The sequence below is a fragment of the Chaetodon auriga genome, chromosome 1, assembly GCF_051107435.1.
Source record: "Chaetodon auriga isolate fChaAug3 chromosome 1, fChaAug3.hap1, whole genome shotgun sequence".
In the NCBI taxonomy this organism is placed as follows: Eukaryota; Metazoa; Chordata; class Actinopteri; order Chaetodontiformes; family Chaetodontidae; genus Chaetodon; species Chaetodon auriga.
In genome coordinates, this window is record NC_135074.1 from 19,963,931 (window position 1) to 19,990,525 (window position 26,595).

Here is a 26,595-nt window from a genome sequence, read left to right on the forward strand (position 1 = left end):
CAAATTGGTATATAAGTGTAAATTTGGGGAGACAGGGTTGTTAGCAGGCACCTGTGCCAAAGTTGTTCAGACTTCTGCTTTTTTGGGCCCATAGAACATGCTCATTAGAGTCCTTCTCAACAAACATTCATTTTGGAGTATTTGCAATGTTTGGGAGAATGTATTTATTGTAGTACAGCTGTTTTCCAAGGGCATCACATGACCTGAGAATCAAGTGGTCAATGCTATACCAAAATAACCACAGAGCCAAGTGCTGTTCCTATGATTCTGCGGCCCGTTATTCCAGCTATACATAAGCTCTCTTAAGTTAGGGTGCACAGGTCCACACTAAACAATATGTTGACCGTGACATTTGCCACACAATAGCAAACAGCCTAATGGCTAAAATTAGCCAATGTTAATCTAGGACAAAGCATTATGATCAGGTGATAGCAATACATCCTTCATGTACATCTAGTGAGTAAATGAGAAAGTAACAACAGTGGAATTGAAAGGCTGAACCATCAAATACAGCATAGGGTTATATAACAGTATAATTATTGGGTAGATAAAACTGCAACATTATAACAAACACATAATGATAGGCTGCAGTGGCAAATTGTTATAAATTAGCAGTTGTTAATTATAAAGTTATCTAACACTATAATTTGGTTGCCAACACTATAATGTGTCTAATATTAAAGTTTGTAAAGATAGCTTTGCTAGCCCTTTACCATAGTGTGAGGCCATGTTGATGTTAGTCAGCATAAACATTTCAGCATAAATATATCTTCTACATACCTAATAAAACAATGTCCTACACCGTGTTCTTCAATTATTCTAGTTTCAGCTTGACCTACATTTCATTTTCAATCAATCAAAGTAACGTGTGCAGAGCTTCCAATTGGTACGGTGGTTTCTGAGCCGGGCCACGTGTTCTGGATGATTTCAATGTCCCAGACAAACGGGAGAAATTCCGGTCAAACATTATCTGATTATGGACCCTATTTTCCCATGTTTTTGTGTCCATGAGACTAATGGAGACAACAATTTTTGAAATTGGTTCAGTTTTGAGCGAGAGCATTGCAGCTGACAGGCCTGATATGTCACTGACAGGTTCAGATTGTTATTCTAAGTGTGTGACAACAGTATGGAAAGGATCCCTACAGAGACAGAGCTTTGAGTTGAGGAGTAAGATCCTTTTTGTTTAACCACAAACAGTTGTTAGGGTTAGGGTTAGGGTTAGCTTAGGCTTACCCTAACCCTAACCCATCATCAACTCTAGTTGAAAAAATCCTTTAATTCACCAAATTAGTGAGGAAGGGCAGACATCAGAGAACAATTTAATTACATATTCAAAATTTGAATATTTGTTGACAGCCCTAAATGATGGAGAATGCATTTCAGATGGAAAACAGCCAGTACAATTCTTTATCCCACCTATCAGAACAATGTGCCAACTGCCATTTTACAGAGGATTTTACATCTGCTAAGGTCTAGGTGTAAGATTTAAGATGTAACTTGTGCCTGCCTACGTTAGCTCTGTCATCCTCCATTGAAATGACCCATAGCTGGTACAACCCAGAGCTGGTTTCCAACCTGCTGGCTGGCGGGGCATTTTCGTTTTGTGCCGTTTGCATGTGCTTCCTGTGCCAGTGTGGGTTCCTCCCATTGTCCAAAGACATGCAGGTTTGTTAGGTGCACTGCAAACCCAGCATTGCCCATGTGGTTGTCTGTCTATGTGTGTTAGCCATTGGCAGACCTACAATCTATCCAGTGTACTCTGCCTTTTGTTCACTCTACTGCACTACTCTGTGACCCTGAAAAGGATAAGTGGTTTACACAATGGAGGAATGTTAAGGCTATGCAATCTGTCATAGAAACAATATTTATATGACTTTTGAACATTTACAGTAATACACAAAATCATTGTTGTACAGGGATTCTTAAGTATTTATGTTGTCCACCAAATTGTATACTGTTTAACTTCTGACCCCATCTTCCACAGGCTGGTCATCAGTACTAATTCTTTATTTTGTAATTTTCTATGCGTTTTCTTCCCCAAATTGATTCATGAGAGGCGATGTTTCTGATGCATTCTTATTCAGATACATTATACTCAGTTATTTTCTAATGAAATAATGACACCATCAAGAGAAGCAATAACAGCAGTGTAGCTTATGTCTACATTCAGAGCTCAAGAGAGTGCAGATGGAGTTATACAGGCTAGCTCTTTGATCTAGTTAGTCTTCTAGGCATTAGTAATGGACCCATTGCTAGTGGAAAAAAAAGGAAATTGCAGCATATTTCAATAAAAGTAATTGGTCCTCATGCAGACAAAAACAGCCACACATTTGCTGTCACTATGTATACGAATACGAACGTAATTACCTTGCCTGTGAAGCCCCTCTTCCTCTCTCCCTCCCGCACTCTCGTATGATTATGTTTTTCTGCGTGTGTTATCTGTGAGAGAAGTGTGCTGCTGTGCTGATTAACAAATAACTCTCTGATGAGCCCCCCATTGTCCAGTTAGGTGCAAACTAGATACGCCATATTTGGACAGACAACTGAGGCCTTCTGGGAATAGAACAACCTGTTAATCAAGTAATATTTTACAGCTTGACGGCCTGATTTTGCTATTATACTGTGCCTTTTATGCCATGTTTCCTTTGCAGTATGGTTAATACTGAACATCCACTCTCTCACATCATTTCAACATTAGGATCAACCACCACTGGTGGATGTCTACCGTAGCAGGCTATCCAGAGCTGCACAGTGTGACTCTTATAACGTAATTAGTCTAACTCTCTAGGAGGTTTTGCTAGCTTTACCTATATGCCAAAGTAAAGTGCAGTCACTTTGATGATAAAAGGGATAAAAAGGCGACGATAAGGTGGAATGTTGAGCAGAGCGAGGCTGGTGTGAGCCAGCCAGCGGAGGTCTAATTGGATGAAGGAACCCTGTTGCATGAGGCGTTCTTCCCTGAGAGTGCAAAGACATTATGAAAATCTCCCATGCTGCTTTCAGTTGATTCAATTAATTTATTTTTCTGTTAAACTGATGGAAATATTGCCCCTTTTCCAATAAAAGCTTGACAGCTTTAGCACTGTGACATGGCTTGAAGTCCTCCGCTCTAAGAAATTAATTGTGAATGTGCTTTGCTCCCATCGCCAGCCCTGCCCTCAACGTGATCCCAAACGGATGGCCAGAAATCACCCTGCCTCCATGGCGGCCCAGCCCAGGCTCAGCCTGTGGTCGAGTGATCTCATTCCCCTCTTCCATGTTTGGTGCTGTGGCTTTTGTTACAACTGGGCTGAGAGTGAGCCTTAACTGATCGCCATGCCTCGATGCAGCTGAGGAAAAACATTGGTTCAAACAATAGGCAGAGGATCAGAGAGGTGGGAGAGTGAATAATGTGTCAGGTGCTCCGAATGAATTAAAGTGCAGAGCAGGGCTGTGGAAATACCTCTGTGTGAGGCCCTAATCAGTTGCAAACAAGGGAGGGAGAGAGGGGGAAAAAAAAGCTTTCATTCCTGTAACTAATCATTTGCGGTTTCCCAATGCAGTCAGCCAACGCCAAAGGCAGAGACTAATAAACTGGGAGGCTGTGTAGATTTATAAATGATTAATTAAGGGGCCTCCCACGGGAACTACAGCAGCTATAAGCAAAAATATTAATTAGTTGAGATGAGACTTAAACTAACAGGAAAACATTCCAACCATGGTGGAAAGCTCATGGTGGGGGAAGCTTGTTTGACTCTGGGCTGACAAAGAGGGCCCTCACCACTGCACCACGGTGGGGTGAGGGAGGGGGCCGTGTTGAATTTGGCTGGAGGATAATGAAGAGTTACATAGAGTGTCAGACAGAGAGACACACAGGTCCTTAGTATTGAGTTGTAAGGAGAGATGACTGAGTGACTGAGAGGGTTAGGATTGGGTCTGAAATGAGTTCTCCACTGCTTCAAGTACCTCTGCACCCCCCTCTCACACAGCTACATTACCATCTCTGGTTGCCTCTCCTCATGCCTGCCCTTCAGGGAGGTCTCTAAAGCCTCTCTCCTCCGCTTCTTTTCACGAATGTCAAGATGCTGACTTTAAAGTCCTGCAGATTAAATGGGAAGTGTTGAGTTTATTCTGCATCTAATGAAAGAACTAGGTAATTTCATGCAGGGGATCTCAATGTCACAATGCTTTCCAACTTCCAGAGCAGACTCTTCTTATTTCCTGCTATCCACTGGGAAGGTGGAAACTGATTTACCCATTTTTGATTACTGCAGCATCGTCCAGCATGATGCTACCTGGCTGACATGGCCCATCCAAAAGAGTGGGCCATCCAGTGTGTGGAAGGTGTGAGAGTAGCAGTCGAAGTGGAGTGAGCACCCAAGGCTCATGGCGCTAAAACTATTCATGGCCAGTGTCAAATCTGATGGCTGATCTGATCCAGTTTCACTGTTATCTATCAAGTCAGTCCCCAACTGCTAGAGAGCTGCAAAGTCAAACAGTAATCAGTCTGCTGTGTGTCATGTTGGCTATTCTGTGGACTATCTGTGCTGGAAAATAATAACAAACCTCCACATCAAAACAAGAGGATTTTTGAAAAAAAACAAACAAACAATAAATTAGTGGCAGGAAGAAATCCACACTTTTATTTCCACGTTCCACAGACATTAGTTTCTGCCAGAAATACGACACATACGATATCTTAGAATTTAAAATCACACATCAAGTCTCTGACACATGCCCCAGTCCAGTCTGCACTCTGAAGAATAATGTGGCTTGCCTCTGCGCACTTACACACTGCATACCACAAGACAAACCAATAAAAAATAGCTTGAGACGGTAATCACACTTCCACAAATGACACTTTTTTGTTTCTCTTTCAAAATTGCAAAGCAAAAACAAGACAATAAAAAGGGAAGCCAACACTGCACTGGGCAGCAGGCATGAAATACAATAAACAGAAACATGAATTCATTTGTAAAGGTTGTGTATCCTTTTCAAAGGTTTTGGTGATGAGAGCAACAACCAGTGGAAGCACAAACTGCCTGTGCCAACTCAAATATTATCACAGTTAGTAAAAACAGGATCAGGCCGGTGGGACAAATAATCTAAGCAATACTTTGAGACCTGAAATAATCGGGACTTGAAAGAATATGCATCTGGATGAGATTAACAATCACTTGACTACACTGTGGATGACTCAAATGTAATCCATCCACAGAAAAGAAAAGGAGGAACCAGTCCCTGAAGTGAGTACATCAAGAATCTCCATATGTCAATCTTGACTTCAGTTTCGTGCGCAGGTTAAAAAGAACTGGCCTCAACTATTTTCATGTTTTCTGCACAGAATCAGATGAAAAGAGTCTGAGATGAAAAATTAGGGCCAAGTAGACACTTGAAGAGAGAGGCAGACATTCCTTTAAGCCATCATAATTGACTCACTGGAGGGCCAGGCACTGGTGGCGGTGAGGTGCTTCAGAAGTCAATGTTCCCAGAATCTCGTGTCAAGGGTGAATACATGTTTTTAGATTTCATAAATAAATATTTCATTCAACTGTCAATGGCACGTATGTGGTGGAAGAGAGCCCTTTCATGTCACTCTGGTTTTGGATGGTTCGCTGGTATGTGTGCAGGAAAATTGAGGCTACTAAAGGCTACCAGCAGGAGTGAGCCAGAAAAGCCTCCCATTTGAATGATCGGCAAAGAGTCGACTTGTGTTTTTTCTCTCTCCTGATATGATTGCTGAGGGTGTCCAGCAGAACTGGATTGACGTTTGACAACAATTAGCAGTGCTGCTTTGAGCTGTGACAGGCAGGCCGATATACAACACAAAGGAGACTCTGGTCCCCAACTTCACAGCAGATCACCACACATATCATCCCCATCAAAACTCCACACAAGACTGATACGGCAAGGCAACTTGTATTGTAGGAGTCAAGAACACTCATATTCAGATCAAATATGAAACACTAAAATAAAAAGGTCTGTCCAGCTGAAACATCATACTGATGTTAACAGGTCTCTAAACTAAATGACAAAATATGGCAGGGCAACACTGTCGCTGTCTTCCAAAACCATTACAAAATGATTAATTTCACTATTTTCTGATCTGAGACCACTATGAGTTAACACCTCCTCCATTCACAGACTTTGAGGAGCCAAAGTCCTGACAAACAGTCAGAGTTTACATAAAGATCTTTGAAACTTACTTGGAAGCATATATGCTGTTCAGCATTTTTATAGACATGAGAGAAGCGACAGCATCAGTCCTTTCAGCCAGTGCCCCAAAGCCACTTATATTTACATTCACCTGACAAAGACCTCTAGCAGCAGTAATCATGACAGAGGTGAAGAAGGAAGTAACGTGGTGTTGCTGTAGAGAAACAAAGTCCAAGCATGGAGCAAGTTGGAGTGGATGGATGGGTCAACAAAACCTTGGACTTCAACACAGGAGGTTGTTTGTTTACTGTCTTAAATCTTCAGCTGTTATTTTTGAATGTTTGTTATTGTAACCATGACAACAAAGCTGAGCCAAACCTTAACCACAGTGTTGTCCCATAAAGAAACTGATTTGATTTTTTAATAGTGATTCGTAATGGTTTTGGAAGGCACAGATGAGCAAATGTCATCCTGTGATAGGGTGTCAGCACAGGAAACGCTTCTATGTGTCATGCTGGAGGACATGGACAAATTTTGTTGAGTCATTTGGAGGATTTAGTACATTTTTCTTGGGAAGACAATCGCGATGAAGCAGTACTGGACCTATGATTCTGTCTTTCGCTGTGGACAACTGGGTGTCTTGGTTGTTAGTGTGTATGCTGATGAGCAGACTTTGTTTCTGAATTGTTATTTGAGCAAAAATACAGGAGAATGAAACCACCGTATAGTAAAGCCAGGAATTACTCTTAAATCTACCAAATGTCATTCACATGTTCTGTGAGAGCTTTTGCCATGAGAATACACTGAGTGATACACAAGTTGGCCAAAAGTATGCGGACAGCCAACCAAATTACGTGAACAGCTGAGCATCTTATTCTAAACCATGACCATTAACATCCTGCCACAACAGTCTCCGCTCTTGTGGGAAGACTTTCCAGAACATTTTGGAACTCTCTTCAGTCCCATTCAGCCACAAGAGCATTAGTGAGGTCGGCCACTGAGGTTACACAATAAGGCCTGGCTCGCCGTCAGAAAACAAACTGCTATATTTTAGTGTCTCGTCATTTGCACGAGCCATCCCTCATCGGATTAGTCAGACACTTCAATCAACAACAACCAAACATTCCAATATGTATACAGTATCAAGCAACGCCTAACAACACAACATACTGTTATTCAAACTTGAACAGCCTGCATCTGTAGTAGTGGCCCAGGAGACATCCGACTGTGGAAATTAAATAAGTATATGCACAGAGCATCAGATAAACACAACATGACATACAGACCTACACAGGCAGAACGACATCCACATTTATATACCAGGTTATGTTAACTTACACACAAGTCATGTTAGCTTGCATATCAGAATTCACCCCAAAGGAAGTGGAGGGGGTTGAGATTAACGGATTTCCCTTAATTGGAATTTAGAGCCCTCGCTCTAACCATGAAAAACGGCTCCAGATGAAAAATACACAAACTTATATGGTCCACATACTTTTGGCCACATAGCGTACACTGATAGGCAAAACTAACAAGCAGTTGCTGTTTTAAACAGTCCCTCATAATGTTCGACAGTATCAGGAGGCAGTTCAATCCAAACTGTCTGTATCAGCAGCACATGCTGGCCTGTATTTACTTCTCTTATTTGCACAAGTTCAAAAGGTTGCTGTGACCCTACTGTATTTAAAATACACACACAAATCATGCTGCTGTTGTTGTGTGTGTAATGTAAATGTCTGTGTCTTGAGAAAAATTGCAGGTAGAAGCAATGACTTCAGGAAACTAATAACAAATTTAGGCAATAATTGAATTGTAGCATAAAATTGCCCCTGCAAATAACCACGAGCCATTATGTGAACACAGTCTCTCCCCTTTCACTAAGAAACCAAACCTCAGACACACAAATACAGTATGCATGCATGAACACACACGCACGTACGCAAGGTGGGAGAGACCTTTGAGGGTTTCACAATAGCACATTTATCCGCAAAATTAAAAATGGTGATTGATCCGTGGAATATTAACGGTCAACAGTGTTTTTCATTAAGTTGTGAAGGGGAGTGAGGGGAGGCATTCTGGTAGAAGAAAGAGAGCAGGAAGGGAAAAGAGCGAAAGCTTTATTTAATGCTGATCCTGTACTGTAAAAAAAGCCCGAAGAGAAATGTAAATACTAGACTCCAATAACACGACAGCACACTAATCATATTTACAAACTATATTAAATCTGCCCATTGTGTTTGCCTTGCTGAGGATTGGCTACCATGTAATTGTCATTGTAACCAGTGTTGGCTTATGGGAAAATTTAACTGCAGTGATATAAGGTGACTGGTAGGATTATTATTACTTTATTATGACCCAGTATATGTTTATTAAAACAATTTGTCATGCAGAACAGGAGTAGGGAATGGAAACATTAAATCCTGCTCCACTCTGGCCGCAGAAATGAGTTACAATAAAATTAATGGTGGGGAGGCCTGGGCTGACACCGGAGTGGTACGTAATAACCCGCTGCTTCGTTTCATTTGCCGATCATTTCCTGTTGGGCCCTCACCATTAAACATACATGCTGGGGATTATTGAAATAGCCCTGCGACAGCCATTGTAGTGCAGAATGTGTGTCTGTCGGTGTGTGCGCCTATCTGTGTGGCTGCGTATGCGCTCGTGCGTATGTGTTTGCGGGGTTGTGTTTTGGCAGGAAATGCTGCTTTTATGTGCCTGGGCATTTGATCTTAAAAACACCAGCGTCATGGCAATATGCCATGGTGTGTTTGTATTTCTGCTTGTGCTGTTATGAGAGGAGAGATATTAGGACAGAGAGGCAGTAAGGCTGGGATCTGAAGTCTTAGGAAGAGGCATCATTTCACTGAGTGCCTGGGAGGGGCAAGATTAGCCTGTCAGTTCTGTCTAAAATGACTTTGAGGCCATAGCTACAGGGATGCAGCAGAAGTTTAGCCAAGGAGTTAAGTGCATTTACACTGAACAATGCCCTTCATTCCCCTTGTGGTTTGGTGTTTCTGAGGACTGCCATGGTACGGTGTAGACTGATTATATGACTTGGAGAGCATTTTTTTTTTCCTGCACCTGCAACGTTGCAGTCGCCAACAAACTTGAAACAAAGTGTGGTACGCTTTCTTGGCAAAACCCACCTTAACTAGCAGAAGGAAAAGACTGTGGAGATTTGCATTTTAAATGCAGTGTAAATACATTATGTACTCAAAACCTGCCTCAAATAAGTGTGTAGAATGGATTTGAGAAACAGCTATACTAGCCTCAGCTAATCAGGGAGACATGTCACACCACTAACTACATCACATGCCCTCAGACGGCAGGTTTCCATCCACATTTAAGACAAATTTTAAACAAATTTCCAGACAAAAAACAAATGCAAAACAATGCGTGTTTCCATCCACCACTCTTATCCTAAAATTTGGAGTTGAGTGCATCTAGATAAACAGCTGATGGTGCTAATTCTCCAGTGGGATGCCATTAAACCATTGCAGAAGAAGAGTGTGCAACAAGATGACGGAATTAAAAGAGCGCCAGACAAACCTGTTTTACGTCTTCAGATCCGATGACTTTGCTTGACCCAAGTGTTAGTCCCACCAGTGAATGTTTAAGCTTTTCCACCTCAGCCATGCATAAGACCCTGAATTCTACTATAAATATATGTGGATTAAAGCTAATTGGTAAACCCAGACCCAGCAGTATACATGTATGCACAGGTATGAGTACAGATTCTGCACAGTAGAGTAGACATCCATGTTTGCAAAAGGTTGGAACAATTTACAAAAATGGGCCTGAAGCTCAAATTCAGTATTAGTTTTTGCCATGCATATGCAGTGAAGGTCTTCTTACATTGGTCACTGAGCACATACGGAGTCTATGATTTCAACTGAGTCAAACTCTGTGTGCGTTGGGTCTTTTAGTGATGTTGTCATTGCAATGCAGTTTATTGTTACAGTAGCAGGGTCTTTCATATGCGCTCTCTCTCTCTCTCTCTCTCTCTCTCTCTCTCTCTCTCTCTCTCTCTCTCTCTCTCAGGAATTTCATAGTTATACAGAGAAAAGAATTGGTCACAGTAATAAGATAGGATCCATCCAATGCCATTTAAAATAACCTGATCAAATCTCTGGTCTGAGAATCTCAGAGTATTGTGTTGTGTTTTTGAATTTACTGTTACACCAGTTATTCCAACAAAGCCTTGGTTTTCTAAGAAAAGTTTCCTTATTACACAGGATACACAAATAAACCAATGTTACCCTCTAATTCCTCAATAATTAAAAAATAAGCCTCTGCTCACCATTACATGACTCTGTGTTCTGTGATGGGCTCCAAGGCCTCCAACAGCTCGCACAGAGGAAGAAAATGAAACCTTTTGAGTTTGCAGTGTAAATCCCTTCATCATCAAGTGTTTGAGAGAATAATGAAAGTTAGAGGACCCTCTCAGAAACCTTTATTTAAAGGACCACATGGTTTGGTTTTACATGTTTTAGCTCCTTGGGTAATGAGTTCATGTACTTGAGAAAAACTTTGAGATCTGAGAGACGAAACAGATATTTTTAAACACAATATACTACTACATACACTTGTGCCTTCATTTCTAAATACTGTCAGTGGTTGACAATACAAATTTGGCGAGTTCTTCAAGCAGCCATAATCAATATTTTCATAATAACAATGTATCAAATGACAAGGCGACAATGTGAAACAGGTCGCTCATTCATAGTGATGAACCAACAGAGAATTATCACCTGAATCTACAGCTGCCCTCGGTTTTACGGAGCTTTATAGCGAGTTTCAGCTCACTGTTTAGCTGTCTGGCTGCACCTTTACTGCTTTGGTTCATTCTCACAGTTCTCACAACTCTCACTGTATCGTTTCAGCCTCAGCAGGCAGCTGCTTTAAGAGGAAAAGCTCTAAAAACCCACTGTACACCACATGCTCAGCACCAGTCAGCAGAAAGACACAGTTATCCACTAACTGGTGAACATAGTGGAACATTTGGCTAGAGTCAGATATTTCCATCAGGAGTTGGTGGAAACCAAAAACAGAGCTAAAAGAATACTGGACTGACACCACCAGGCGGTCAGAAACCTGACTGCAAATGAATGTTAATGTTGTGTTGCTTTGTAACTGGATGTCAATATAAGCAACTGTTTGCTAACAAGCTCAATTTATTAATGTAAAAGGTGTGAATATGAGTGTGACTATGCTAACAACTTCTTTCCACTGCCTCAAGCGGAAAAAAAAAAAAAACTAAACTAAAATCAGTTATTGCAGGTTTAAAAGCTATTTGATGACTCTCTGCAGCCTCGTGATCACTAGAGGGAAGAAAGATTCACTCGGAAACATCGATATCAGCTTACCATGTTCTTACAGCTCAAGCATTAGTAAACAATTGCTAACTTGCACATTTAGAAGAAACAGAGCAACATGGGCTGTCCATGTTATCTTCTGAGCCACCTGTCACATAATCAGCGAGTTTTGTATTCAATAGCTTTTTATGCTTGGTTTGCCAACTCCTGAAAAAAATATTAGTGTCTCTCTTTGAACGAAACAAACGAACAACTCTTCTCCCTTTGGAGAGTTAAAACGTACAATACTGAATAAACTTCAAGAATTATTTTTAAAAGATTAAAAGATTTTACCTGGCTTGTCTCTGGGTAATTACAGTAAGTATGTCTCCATGCAAATCTTATTTTCATGAAGAATAATCAAATTACGGAATCGTGAAAAGGGGATTTTTGCTTTTTTGTCCCACTGTAACTGTGCATACCCCAGTGTGTATTAGCAGTGTTATAATGATGGCTTTATAAAAACACATCGTAAAAACCCTAGTCAAAAACAGGTCTTAAACTATGCATTGATCATAAAAGATTCACATGATTAAGGCGTACATAATCTGAAAGATGAAATTACACTTGCCATTTTTGACAAAATTACTGTCAAAAAAGTGGCAATCAAATGGACAATTAGTTTTTAAGTGAGGTCGTAGTGCTCTTTCCTCGTTTCCTAACGTCTACTGCCCAGCCCTCATCAGTTCAAACCTTCACTCCCCCCCAAAATACAAAGCCTCTTATGACCACATTAATGCAACTAATTACCATGTCAATCACAAGTAATGCTTATTAATTGCCCCTCAGAAAGGGGCTATTTCAAACAGTGAGTCGTGCCTTTAAAAGCCCACTGAAAAGCTGACTGTAGGGTAGGTTATGAGAGAGAGAGCCATGTTTCAGCCCCACCGCTGGCATTAGTCAATCTGCTGTCCAGATGTCTTCCACAGGTGACAGCTGCAATAGCCTAACAAGCAAATTAATCACGGAGCTTTTGTGGCGCTTCATTTTAGGGAAACTCATTTCGTTTCATAAAAGGCTTCATCTCGTGTGAAAAATGACAAATTGCGGCCATGGAGTGATGTGGAGGACCAAGCAGCCGGCTCTCATTTCTGTACCATGCCTGCAAGGTACTGAAGAATAGAGAGACAGAGAGATAGAGCAAAGGGAGAACTGGGCCAGAACCAGCGAAGCAGTAATGAAGCCCAGCTCTGCCCCTGTGGGCTCAAGTTCTGACGAGCCTCACAGGTGGCTTGGTCAGATTAAAACCCAGCTTGGTTATAAGCACTAAGCTTTGAATGAGGGGATACACTCTGTGGTCTGTCAGTCATTGTCCTGAAATTGCAACATGGAGGACATTTTGAAAAGCTGGCCCAACAAGGGTTTGGTGGCAGGGAGTTTTCTTTGATTTAAACCCAGATGGCTTGTTGTACTTCAGTGCCTTTTTTAGTTCAGATGTGATGTTTGATCTCACAGTTTAGTGTGTTAACCAATAAAAAAACTATGTTTTATTTTAGAGCAAGCAGTCAAGCCCATGTGTTTGGGATCGTGTTGGTAATAAATGAGCATAACAAGACTTCCTCTGTCCTCACAAAAGAGATGATGTCATTTCAGAGCTCAAAAACCTGGTTGGTCAGCAAAACATTGACCTTTGACTTGAGAGGCCGCTTTCAATTCACGTTTGTTACCAGCAATCAACATTGGTGTCTTTTAACAAATCGTCCCCTAACCTTTACGAAGTTGTTTTTGTGCCTAAACCTCACCTAATCAAACCTTAAACATAGCAATGTCAAATTAGAAATTAGTTTTGGGAGGCAATGACAAATGACGTTGACCATTGATAGGGGCGTCAGTTCAGAAGAAAACTTATGTGTTGTTCTGGAGGGCAGTGAATCTATTTAGCTGCACAAACAGATTGACCCCAGGAGACACCTGGTGTACTCCACGTTTCTGTTGTGTCTATGTATTTACTGATACAATGCAGCAGCAGAACTGTAGAACTATTTTTAATGACAGAACATCAAGGAGAATGTCACATCACAACTTAAAGGTATTTCAAACAAAAGTATGGAAAATTGAAAACTTACAATGGCCACACAGAACCAACAAATTAAACTTTTTGGATTTAAAAGCTTCAGAAAGCCATTAATACAAAAAGGAGATAAATCCTTGAAAGCCGTCCAACAAAAACTGTAATTATCATTGTCAGGAGAAAAGAAAAGAGCACAGGGAGGCAAGAGGATTACACTCCTTCACAACAGAGGAATGTTCTGTGTTTATTTCTCTTCATTTGTTGAAAGAAATTCTGGGGTGACAGATGTCAGCAACACTTTATAATTTAGCATAATTATCATGTTCATTCTATTCTACCGGTGCATATTGTATTCCACCTTCTGTTCTTCAAATTCTTACTCCAACTCACTCTTATTGCGCAGACATTCATAGTCTCCCATCTTGAATGTTTGACCATGACACATAAAGAGAGTCTTTTGCTTAATGGATTAACAAAAGCAGATTCCTTGACAATACAAAGAACGTGTTGCAGTACAACTGAAAAGTTTTCATTTCGTGTTTCTTTGTTGAAGTCTTCAACAAAACTTTCCCAGTCAATTTATGCCTTGCCTTTTGAAGACTTCTGGCAGCGTTTCTTAATGCTTCTACAGTGTAGATGCTTACATTTGTAAACAGTAAACCATATTACTGTTGTTCACTTTGCGGTACTTTAGAGGACAGTGAACGCCAAAGTCAAAACCTTTAAATCCTATACCTGTAGTGCTTTTTTGGTAGTTTAGCAGAAAGAAAACAGTTCCTCCAGGAAACTTCTCACAACAGGTCTGTGGATTATCTTGAGTAATCAGGTCATGATTTCTGGAAACAGACATTGCTGTTGAGTTTGAGCAATACAAGTCGAGTACCATCTAGTTACACTATATTTGAGAGAAGGCAGACATCTCTACAGCCAACATCTCCTGAACTCGGCAACTCACAGGAAACCGATCTAGATGGATAAATTGCACTACAGGTAAGAGGAAAAAATGTTGTTTTGATTTTGGGGTAAACTGTCCCTTTGAGCCTTTTCCTCCTATTGAGTGTTACTATATCAATATATTTGAGACAAGTTTTGAGAGTGTTGATATTAATGCTATCTGACATACTTCATCTATCTACTGACTTGAAATGTTTATGAAATATGGTGAAGCTCTAAAAGTTACCACATATAATGAAGATGCCTCGACAATCCAACAAGTTTAGTTTGACCATGAGCATTGGGAAGAGAAATTTCCTAAAATACTGAGATTGTATGTGTAACATAAAACTCATTATGATTATGTTATTTTCATCCATTTTTAAGGTGACTACAGTATGTTACATTTTACATGCAATTGATCCTACTAAACTATCACTAACACCTTAGTAATGGGAAAAAGTTCTGTACAACATTACAGGATGTCAAACAAAATGGCGCTGTTTAAATATTGTCACCAAAGGAGTTCAAGGAGGCAGCAATCAATCAGTAAGTGATGGCTTGATTTTGCCTTGCAGAGAGTGCATCGCCACTGGGACCCCAGACCCTGACGCCCAGATGCGGCACCTTCCCACAGACTGAGATACGGCCAACCCCTGACTCTTGGATGTGGTCCCACTGGCAGATATGCTCTTATCAGGACAGGCTGTAGAATACATCTTCCAACAGCTAAACACAGATACAGAAAATGGGCCCTAAATGCTGTGATAGGTGAAATTCTTAGCGCAGGTGAGTGTTGTGTATGATCCACTGAAGTGCAGTCAAGACTCCTACAAGCAAACTCTTAAAGGCAGCTGGATTTAGAGGGATAGTTTGACGTTTTTCTGAGAGTATGTGTTTGTTCAATATGAGGCTAGTTGGTAGTTGGTTAGCTTAGCTCAGCACAAAGACTGAAACCAGGGGAAACAGGTAGCCTGGCTCTGTCACAAAATCTAATCCCGCACATAACCCACAACATGCCGTTGTCACAGTTACCTTTTTGTACAGATTAAACAAATGAGATACAACGTGTTAATTAGTGTCCTTTTAAGGTGTTGGCAGACTGGTTTCATTGCCTTCAGAGAGACTCATGCGAGCTCTGTCTCCCTGTTTTCAGTCTTTCCGTGTTAAACTGAGCTAATTAGCTGCTGGCAGTAGCCACACATTGAACCGACAGATACAAGAGTCTTCTCAGCAAAAATGTCAAACTACTCCTTTAATCCTACCTCATGCAAAGCATAAATTAGCACAGATAATAATAAGTCAGAGATTAAAGCTGAGAATCAGATAACATAACACTCATCAATCATTTAATCCTACCGGTGGATCCTTGAATGAGAGTGGTATCAATCGTCTTACCTAACTCTCAGTAAGAAGGCTAATAAGGAAGTTGAAAAGTGTTGAACTACTCCAAGAAACTACATTTTCATGTTGACGTCTGTGTTATAACATTATGGAGAGAGGATGGCTGTGCATCACTGTACAAAGTGATTTTCACTTAAAGAAGATACTGTCTTTTCTTAGTTTAATTTTTAGCTTGTTTAGTAGCTCCACGGGTGTTGCTTTAGGGTAAATAACCATGGGAATAGTTTGGAGTGTACATCTGAGTGAGGGGGTGGAGTGAAAAAGAATAGGAAGTGGACTAGTGTCGACTTGAAGATATGGCAATATACAGAAACACACACATACGCACACACTCGGACACTCAACACCCCCCTCCCTTGAGGGCCTAGAAGCTAATTAGCTCCTAAAGCATTTATTTATCACAGATAAACTGTCCAGCAATCTCACTGGCACATCCCCAATGGAAATAAGAACTACTCATTAGTTTGTTCAATTAAGCTTTCTTTTCCCACTTCAGCCTGCCCTCCCCACAGCACTGCCGCAATGAGAATACACTTTTTAGTACAGCAAAAGTTGCTCCCCTTAAGCAGATTTTGCGTGTACATGCTGCAGTAAAGGTGGACGCCTTTGACATCTCTATCAATTTGTATGTGACCCAAATTAGATTGAGAGCCAGTACGTGGAAAGTCCTTGAAAGGAGAACTATGATTAGTAATCCTAAAACAAAACAACGGGGCGGGGGGGGGGGGGGATTAATCCTCATTTTACATTTTACTGTAAGACACTCGAAGAGGCAGCCGTCTGCTGGTGCTGTTGAATAAACTCATGAGGTGAACTCACTTCACATCGCAAACTTTTCCACACGAAGGCCTATTTGGGATTATTTTGAGCTGAATGAACTGAATTCATATTGTTGACTCCGCTGCATTTCATTTATGCAGCATAACACCAAGCTGGGACCAAGTGGATCCAACTTGGTGTCGTGACAACTTGGTGTCAATAGCCAATTATTCAGTGTGCTGAAATAGTGCTTTTGAGCTCCCATCTGTACGATATTTGCAAAAACTTGTTCTTATTTCAGGTTGGGTGGGCTGTGGTTGATCTGGAGGCTGAGACATGCAGCTCATACTTTCTTATGCAATATAATCTTTAAATACAACTGAGGAAGATTCCAGGCAGCTCACTTGTATTTAACATTTAATATAATATGTAATGTTCTGTACAGTAGTCTTAGCAGTTGAAATAAAGTGCCAGTTTTGTCTCCCGTTCTCTGTTGCCAAGAATCGACATCTTCCTCTCACGCAGTCAGTTTAATTATTCATTTATGTGAACTTAAGTTTTGTCCTCCATAAGGTTTTTCCTACTAATCTCTATTATACAGTCATTCTGTGTGAAACAAAGACAAAGGATTTTATGAAGTACTGTACCTTTTCTTGTTCTAACTCATTTCATTAAATCATTAAAAGCAAATTGCATTTTAAGCACCATTGGTATTTGAATGTCAGAGGCATAATAGATTTGTTGAAGTAACATTGAATTTTTTAGAATGCTGTTCTTAAGGTCAAACCCTCATCACAGGTAAAGGTTACGGATATTCCCACCGATTCCAGTTTCTCCTCATACACCAAAATACTCAGTAGCACAACAGTCATCAACATTGCATGGAGGCAAACTTCTCTGGCCTGCTGATGAATGCGCTGAACTTGGAGAGGGGTTTTTACTTTCCTCAGGCCTGAGTATCTATCCCCTCAAGACAGTATTGCCGAGACACCACGAAGGCAATATTTGGCCCATTCCATCACTCTAATTCACTCCCTGCGCATCCATATTTCATTCGGCCTCGGCTTTAATGAAAGTCATGGCAACTTCACCACCACAGGAGTCTCTAAGCGCACACATTGAACAGAAAAAAATCATAAATAAGGACATTGGCCTTCATACAAAACAATATAAGAGGGAACGAGGCTCCAAAGTTGGGCGGACAAAGGGGATGGGGGGGTGTGGGGGGATTCAGCTGTGTTGTAGCTGGGGAGGCCATCTGCCTGGAAGAGCCTGGCTATCTCCCATCCCAAGTCCCCACTTTTCCTCCACCCAACACCCCCTCCCTCCACTGCAGAGACAAGTGCCTGTTTATCCCAATGCCCTTCAGAAGACATTTGTACAGGTCTCATGTGCAATCCTGTTATCTTCTACTGGCCTGAATATGCTCAGATTTTAAGTAGGGTTTGCTGTATTGAGTTGGGCGTCCATATCCCCTGGAAGCAAACATGACATCCCCACTAAAAGGCTGCTGGGACACTGGGCTTGGCACTCTGTTACCTGCATATGCATTGCATTTACACAGCCCCCTGAGCAAGAAGAAGACAGTGTTATTTCTGAGCGAGCTCTTCTGAATGTTGCTCATGTGATACAAAAACCTGAGTGCCTTAATTTGGCCATTTGTTTGAGCCCTCTAATTTTAACTTGCAACTAATGAATCAATAACAAAATGAAAACGAAAAAAAGAAAATGTGACCTTTAACAGAAGCGTAAATTAAAACCACACTTGCGATAATCTATAATACTGTTGACAATAAGCATGAAGACAGAAACAGTAATTTAGATATTCAAATTCACTTTTATTCACAGCTTTTAAACCTTTTTGCAGAGGGGGATCAGCAAGTAATTTTTTTGTACTGAAATATCTGCGTGATTAACCTTTCTATCACACAGTCTGTGTGTGTGTGTGTGTGTGTGTGTGTGTGTGTGTGTGTGTGTGTGTGTGTGTGTGTGTAAATGACTTGTCAATGTGTACTTCTGTTTGCACGCTTCCTTGCCTTGAATTGCCCCTTGAGGGACGAATAAAGTATTTTGAATTGAAGAAAAAACGATAAGCCAAGTCCAATTAAGGCATGATGCTTTTTGTGCATCACTTAGTCACCAACTTTTTTTATTTTAGAAAAATCTTTAATGCATTACAGCCTACTTCTACAGTGATCAAGCATTCTAAAGAGCAAGAAAACTGCAACAGCACAACAGCCAACTCATAAAACCCTTTTTGAAGCTGCAACATTGACATCAAATGATCTCTGTTTAAATATGTAATTAAAGAACTTTGCTGGGGGATTAAACCCTCTGTATATCATGCATTCCCCTGGACCTGGTAAGGAAAGACCAAAGAATCACTCTACATTCCTCATAGCAATCAGAATTGCTAGATAGTCCTTTGTCCACGCAAACATCTGTGATGTATTGTAAATCTAATTATGTTTGACAGTCAGAGAATGATCTCGCTTGGTGCTCCTGGGAACAATATCATATCATTTGCAACATTAAAGGAATAGTTTGACATTTTTGGGAAATCTGTTGATGTTCTTTAAGCCACTCTCACAGCTCAAACCAGTCTCAACGACTCTATTAAATATGAAGCCAGGAAACGTTAGCTTAGCTTAGCATAAAGACTGGAAACATTCAAAATCCACATTCCAGCACCACTAAAGTTCATTATTTTACATGTTATATCTTGTTTGTTCAATTCCAACACCAAAAGGAAGTGTAAAAATATCACACTGTGGTTTCAGGGGGTCATGTCCCAGACTATTTAGTGGCTGGGAAGAGTTGCTAAGCAACCAGTGGAGACTCCAGGAAGTCAGTGTTCCCAGTCAAGAAGTAGTCCTGCATATAAACTCCTGTAAAACCACAGCCACATTGTTTATACACTTTGGACAAACAAGAGGTAATGTGTAAATGCATGGGCTTTACAGGTGGTGGTAGGCCAATCTTTGTGGCTTCAAACAGAGCCAGCGCTAACTGTTTCTCCTTGTTTCCAGTTTTAATGCTAAGATAATATTCTCATCTAACTCAAGAAAACAAATCAGCACGTTTGTCAAAAAGCCAAACTATTTCCTCAAGATGTCTTTAGTTTAGACCACAGTCAGCAGGCCCAGCAGCATGAACATGCATGTAGATGTTTCTGGAGCGGATAGTCATGCTTTAAACCGGGCTTATTACAGTAATTTACTTGGGCAGTAGCTCAAATTCAGTTGTATTACTGAAAGTATTTTAAAAGCATGCACAAGTTGCTGGTGTCCACTTCCTGCTGTCTAATCTCTGCTCTTCTGCATGACAGTGCAGGTAGCAGCGGTCACTCATTGGATATGCACCATCCCAACAGCGGAGCTTAACTGATCAACACAGACAGACACCAGATTAAAGAAAGCAAACATTCTAACCTTCATGAGGGTTGGACTCGTTGCAGGACTGTTGTCTGACCGCATTCGTTTTAGTGTAGATCACAACACACAGCCCTCAAATCTAATTGAATATTTTCATGTTTCTCCAGTTTGGTGTCTTTTAACAGAAATGCATTCCTCAGACATTTCATGGCGGAAATAAAGGGCAGCAGAAAACATCATTTACCTGCATTTGCTGAAATTAATGTATCAACAAGGTTTCAAGTCAATGTGCTAAAAACAAATACAGATGAGTCTATTATCCTATTACAGCCACTCAGAACGGTATGATGCAGAGAGAGATAAAGAACAGGCTGAGCCCATCAGAGGACATTAAATGGGGCAGCTCTCACTCTCTCTCCTTTCACAGGGAACCAAGCGGAGCTGAGGCTGCTACAGAACAGCAGGCCGGGATCACACAAGGCCTGCAGAATTACACAAATAAATTGCTACCAAACTCATATGCTGCTGTGTACATAATATAACTGTGCTCAAATCAAACATAAACAAAGTCTGAGCAAAGAAATTATTTTCTGGAAATAAAAACACAAACAATTGACACAATGAAGAAAACTTGCCAACTTGCCAATTTTTATGGATCCCACATCATCTAAAAGGGCTTTTGTAGGCTATCAGGAACCTGTTTTTCAAGTTTTTAAATTAAAAACATGGCCACTGTTTAAGGCCGAAGCTGTGCCACATTTAGAAAGCAATGTACTATAAAATCAGTGTCAAAATACATCATTTTTTGTGTTTTATCCATCGTGCTAGAAGATTTCCACAAACAGAAGTAAAGGCTGCTTTTTCCTGCTAACATGTAATGACAGAGTGCTTTCATTTGACTTGTGCATGTAAAAAGGATAGTCACAAATGAAAATGAGGAGGGGAAAAATGCATATTGCAAATATCCCCTGAAGCTGCCTCTTTAAAGAAGCAGGCTCAGCATAAGGTATTCACTTTGCAGATAAAGGCGTTCTTTCCTCTCATAATCAACATATACAGTAATGCATCATTTTCTTCCAGATAGCAAGAGAAGAATTAGCTCACATTATTTTAAGTTTTTGTTAATTACTTTTGGAGCCTGAAGCTGTTCGTCGCAGCAGCTAAAGCCTCAGAACTGCCGGAAAGTTTACAGTCACTCGGTCACATTAGCTGACTTATAATTCAAGCACTTATCACCCAACTCTAAAGCAGTGCTTTATGAAGCATCCCCGTCTTTATCTGTATGTACACCTCCAATGTGATCACATGGCTAAATGATATTTCTGCTAACACTCATCCCTTAAATTAAAAAAAGCAGTGGGCGTGCATTTCTGTGGGCATAATCTTATACTCCTGATCTCAATGGGGCATTTATGGAGGATTTTATAACTCTAATTATCTTAGCCCATTACAGTATATCAACTTTTAGTGGTCCATTGTATTCCCAATATGCATCAACTGGACAGATGCCTTTGTGGCATTGAATATTTATCTCAAATTATAAAACATAGAGGCTAAACTTTAGTTGGATGCAGAGCTTTATGCCTGCGTAATTATGAACATAGTAAACTGATAGTTTAAGTGCAGTGGTAAGATATAGCTGCTGTGGAGCAAACTCTTTCTTCATACTCAATCACAGTGAGCCAGAACAACGTGAGGGTAGCCTTACTGTCAAAAAGTGACACTCAGGTTTTATCCCTGATCTGTGACTCAGGGGGTTCATTTACATACAAACAGTACAGCCGATTAATGACACTAATCACATTAGCATAGTCAAAATATGAACAGATAGGCATGTAAAGACATAAAATATGAGATTTCCAGGCTTCATCACATTGTATATTGGTAACACTTTATTTTCCCCTGTTCGCATTTAACATTGAGAAGATGATGGGTGATGAAGACTCGTCTCGGTATGTTAGTTAGCTAACTAGCTTAATGTTAAAAGTTATGTTACTTCACATTACGAGCTGTACGGTCTTCTATTTTTTTTCTTGATCAATCAGCTGTTATTGGCATTGAAAGCTGTAAATAATTATTCACAACAATCCTGTTCACATTTCAAACGTGACCTGATTTCACAATCTTAAAATGTTTCATGTTCATGGCAACGTTTATGGCTGACGAGTGCACAAGTTTAGAGAACACTGGAGAATTTCATACTTGATAAACAGCACGTGCCTAAAACAACCTCAACTATATTTAAAAGCTGCTAACAGCCATTCATGAACTTATAAACTAGATAGTCAATTATTCATTTCAGTAATCAATAGTTCATTTGACTACCAAAATAGTCTTAGTCGCAGCCCTAATAGCAAAGCTGTAGACATATAATAATGACATAAGTTTATCAATTTTAAATACATTTCTAAACAACTTTAAATCTGCCTGTGATTGAAGTGTATACATGTACAATCAGTTGAAATGCTTAATATCACACTTTAATATAACTGTAATTGTTTTCAAATCCATTACACTTACAAATCTTCTTATATCTGCTTATCACTACATTAGAGTGTTATCACGTGTTATACACCATTTATTAAGTGTTCATATTTAGCTTATGAATGCTAAACAGTAAGAGTTAAAATAAAGTATTGGCCTGTATATTTGTGGTGGATTCAGGATAGGAACTTGTCTGAAATGCTGTTAATGTTTTGCGGTAATTTTCTGTTGAGTATCCCCTGAAACAGGAGCCCCATACGAAAGCAGCCGGTAGCTCAGCCCCTGACAAAGCTGTTAATGTTCTGCAAAGAATGTGCAAATTGCAGAAACGAGTCCAAGTGTGGGCAGAAAACACTTCTGGTACTTAGAACCAGTGATGGAACAAATTTGGTCAAATTGGTAAAGTGCCCAAAGGGAGGAGGGAGATGTTCCACGGAAAACCAATTCCAAGCTTGGGTGAGCTCAGGATTGTTTGGAAACTCTCCAATCTGGGGGCCTGCATTGAATTGCGTGTCAGGCAGAGACTGTTAAATAAGATTAGAATAAGGACCAAGAGAGCAGTACAGGTACCTCACAGGATGGCTGTGTAATGTCAAACCACAGTCACTCTTAAACAGCTATACATCAGCTGAGGTGGTATTGGAAAAATGTTGCATGAGGTGAAATGTAAACTCACTGGACAGTCACAGGAAACATTAGAGGTTTTCAGTGCATTATGAGCTCTGTTTGGAACAAGTCCCGTTTTCCTGCTTTGATTTATTCCTCGTAGCACCAATTAGGCTTGGCCCACTCCTGGAGGAGTTGAAAAGCTGACGATGGATATGTCATGGGGTGGTATGATCAAAGCAGAGAGCTAAAGCGAAACAGAGAGAGAAAAGGAATCTCATTCAGTTTCATATTTATTAGGGCTTCAAGAGACTTGTATTACAGCTTGTAAACGCAGCCACTTCCAAAAAAATGCAGCTTAAATTGCAAAAAAAGCAAAATGAAGACCTTAGAATGAAATGAGCAGGCACATTAAGATCTTTTGATGAACACTCCAGCAAGCTAACGTGACAGAGAGATCTTGAAGCCTCCAAACACTGACTGATGTCTGGCTCCCTTCCCTTTGGTTCATCAGGGGCAGTGAATCATTATGTGAGAAACATTTCTACTTACTGCTTTTATGTTTTACACTGAAAGGCTTTGGACGTGGTAATCTTTGGCATCAGAGTGGGGAGGGATTGATATATTCACATCTTATGATCCTGAAAGAGTAAAATGCAATGAAGTGCTACTGCAGGATGAAATAGCACACATTTACTATTATTTTAAGATCAATTCAAGAACTCAAATACCTGAAACAACTGGAAGACAAGCATGCTAATCAAAAACATATTCAACTCTAACTGCATACCTCAGGTCTTTAGTGAGCCGGGACTATAATTACATCCTGTCTAATTTATTCATTTCATTCAGGTAAGCACTCAACTCTCTGGTATTCCTCAAACTATTTGTTTTTAACAATGTCAAAATGTCAAAAATGATAAATGCATAGTTTTCCTAATGTAATGTAGGTATGTAACACTGTTCATTTTTCATTCGCAGTACACTGGATGCAACTGATAGTGGGTAATGTTGTGTTTTCCTGTTTGGCCTCATGGTGGCACTGTTGTCTCACTGTTACTATGAGTAAATACAGACATAATGCTGAAAAAGTTTGCTTATATTTGTTTATATTGACACGATAGCGCAGCACTGACATGTCAGGTACAGTGCAGGGCAGCATTTGAAAAGAGAAGTTAGGACTGATGTGGGAACTTTATATTTCCAACTTGGGGGGCTAGATGATCTCACAAGTACCGCACTTTTCTGGCAGCAAATCTTGGCTTTCAGTTGTTGTGGCCACAGATGGAGAAAAAGAAGAAGACTTACAAAAGCTGATGGATGCTCTAAAAGTCTTTGGTTTGTCTAGAAACAGAACCACTTCAGCTGAGGAACTCGCACAAAGATGCTAGAGATGTCACGTATATCCATCCACGCTCAACCACAAAACAGCAGAGTGATGCACGCAGTGTGCACAACCATGGTGCAATCACCGCGAGTAAGTGACTGTGATTTGTGATCACAGTGTTGAGCAATTTTGTGCTTGGTAGGTGACAGTCTATGAGAAGTTACAGCAGTATATGTGTCAGATATAAACACGAAATATAACAAGCTACATGAAAATATATTTTTTGTGTTGACATTACATCACATTCCAAGGAGTTCATAAGCAATCCGATTTTAATACATGACTTGATCTACATTATATAAGCGCTGTGTTGCTCAAGACATCATGGACGTGGGAATGCTTGAAAAAATAAAATGTTAACGTTTCAGCGATGGTGAACTTGTTAGCAAAGATTTGCGTGTTTGACCCATTAGTAGACACAAAACAACATTCACATTCATTTGCATTCATGTTTCTGGTCACCTGGTGAACGAACAGTAAGTCCAATAGGCTCATTTTGGCTCTGTTTTTGGTATCCACCAACCCCTAAAATAAATATTTGGTCCTTTAGCTGCTAAATGTTGATGAAAACAGTGAGAGGGAACCCAAGCAACAAAGTTACAGGCCAAGAAACCAAAACAATGAGCTGAAAGAAGCTTTCAAGCTTTAATATTACACGTAATCAGTTGGACTATTTTTTATTTATAAATATTGATTAGTGTGTAAAATGTATAATTCCAAAACATCCTACTGACCCGCTGGTCATAACCAAAACTACAACCACAATGGAGATACAAAATCACTCTATAATCAAAGCATTACTGGATGTATGCAAAGTGGTCATACGTTCCAAAATATTTCAACTGTTACAGGTCTAAGCTGGACCTTACAGTTAATGTTTAATTGGCAGTGTGGGCAATTGGAGTAAGTGTTCAAAGAGGAAATACAGCTTTGGTTCATGTGAAGTGAATTCATGGTTAAACACAAGGATGTGGAATTAACAGGCTACCTTTCTTCCTTTCATCCTCAACTTAGTGCTGTTTGACTGAGACAGATGGGGAAGGTAAATCAAGGCAGCTGAGTGGAGAGCAGTGCTGACAGCACATTAGAGCCTCTCTCAATGAACTGTCACAAGTGCACAGTGAAAGTAAAGTTTGATCATACGTGGCTGCTGTCCTGTCAGACATCCTTAAAAGCAAATGGGCCCTAAGTGCTGCGGAGCTCTGAATGAGCCTGAGATGACAGTTGTAGTCGGTGCAAAGAGAGGGCATCGGCACTTCATCCTCCCTCCTGCAAAAGGACAATGAGGTGAGGAGGACTCTGGCAGCATTTCTCGCCCTGCACCCTCACCTTCGCCGTAAAAGCATCTGACAAAGTGTCAGTCTCCCACATCATCATTCGCGTCATTAAGGGCTGAGGCTAAACTTTTATGCTGCTTGTGCAAAAAGGTCATGAATCTGTGCAAAATGTATCATCTGCACTATCAGTATGCACATTTTCCTACCAAAAGGAACCATTTTAATAAAGCGCAATTTGGGACTGGGAATGTGTTTAATGTTAAAATTCTTAATGTTACCTGATTTTGAAGCAAACCTTTGAGTTTTTTCTGCTTATAGTCCAGTTGAGAATGTTTTCAATTATTCCTAATCAAAGTGGCACCTGACTGCCATCTACACATCCACATCTAGCAAGCACTGCAGCTTGCTAAATGTTTTAGATGAGTTATTGTTCACCCTTTATTATATAGCTGACAGTATATAGTGACAAGGAACATTAGAAAAGAGGGCAATGACACGATAAAGATACTGTACACTCATACATGTATAACAGCACTATTATGAAAATGAAACACGTTACCACCCCGATCCAAAAAAGCTGGGACACTGTGTAAAACATAAATAAAAACAGAATGCAATAAGTTGCAAACTAACTGTGTTTAATGGTTTCACAAAGTGTTCCTGAGCCCATGTAGTAATATGCTTCATACAATCATGCGTTCACAAAGTGGTGAACCTCACTCCATCCTCGCTTGTGAACGACTGAACCTTTCCAAGATGACCCTTTCATACCTAATCATGATACCATCACCTGTTACCAATGAACCTGTTTACCTGTGGAATGTTCCAAACAGGTGTTTTGGGGTTTTTTTTTTGTTTTTTTCATGAC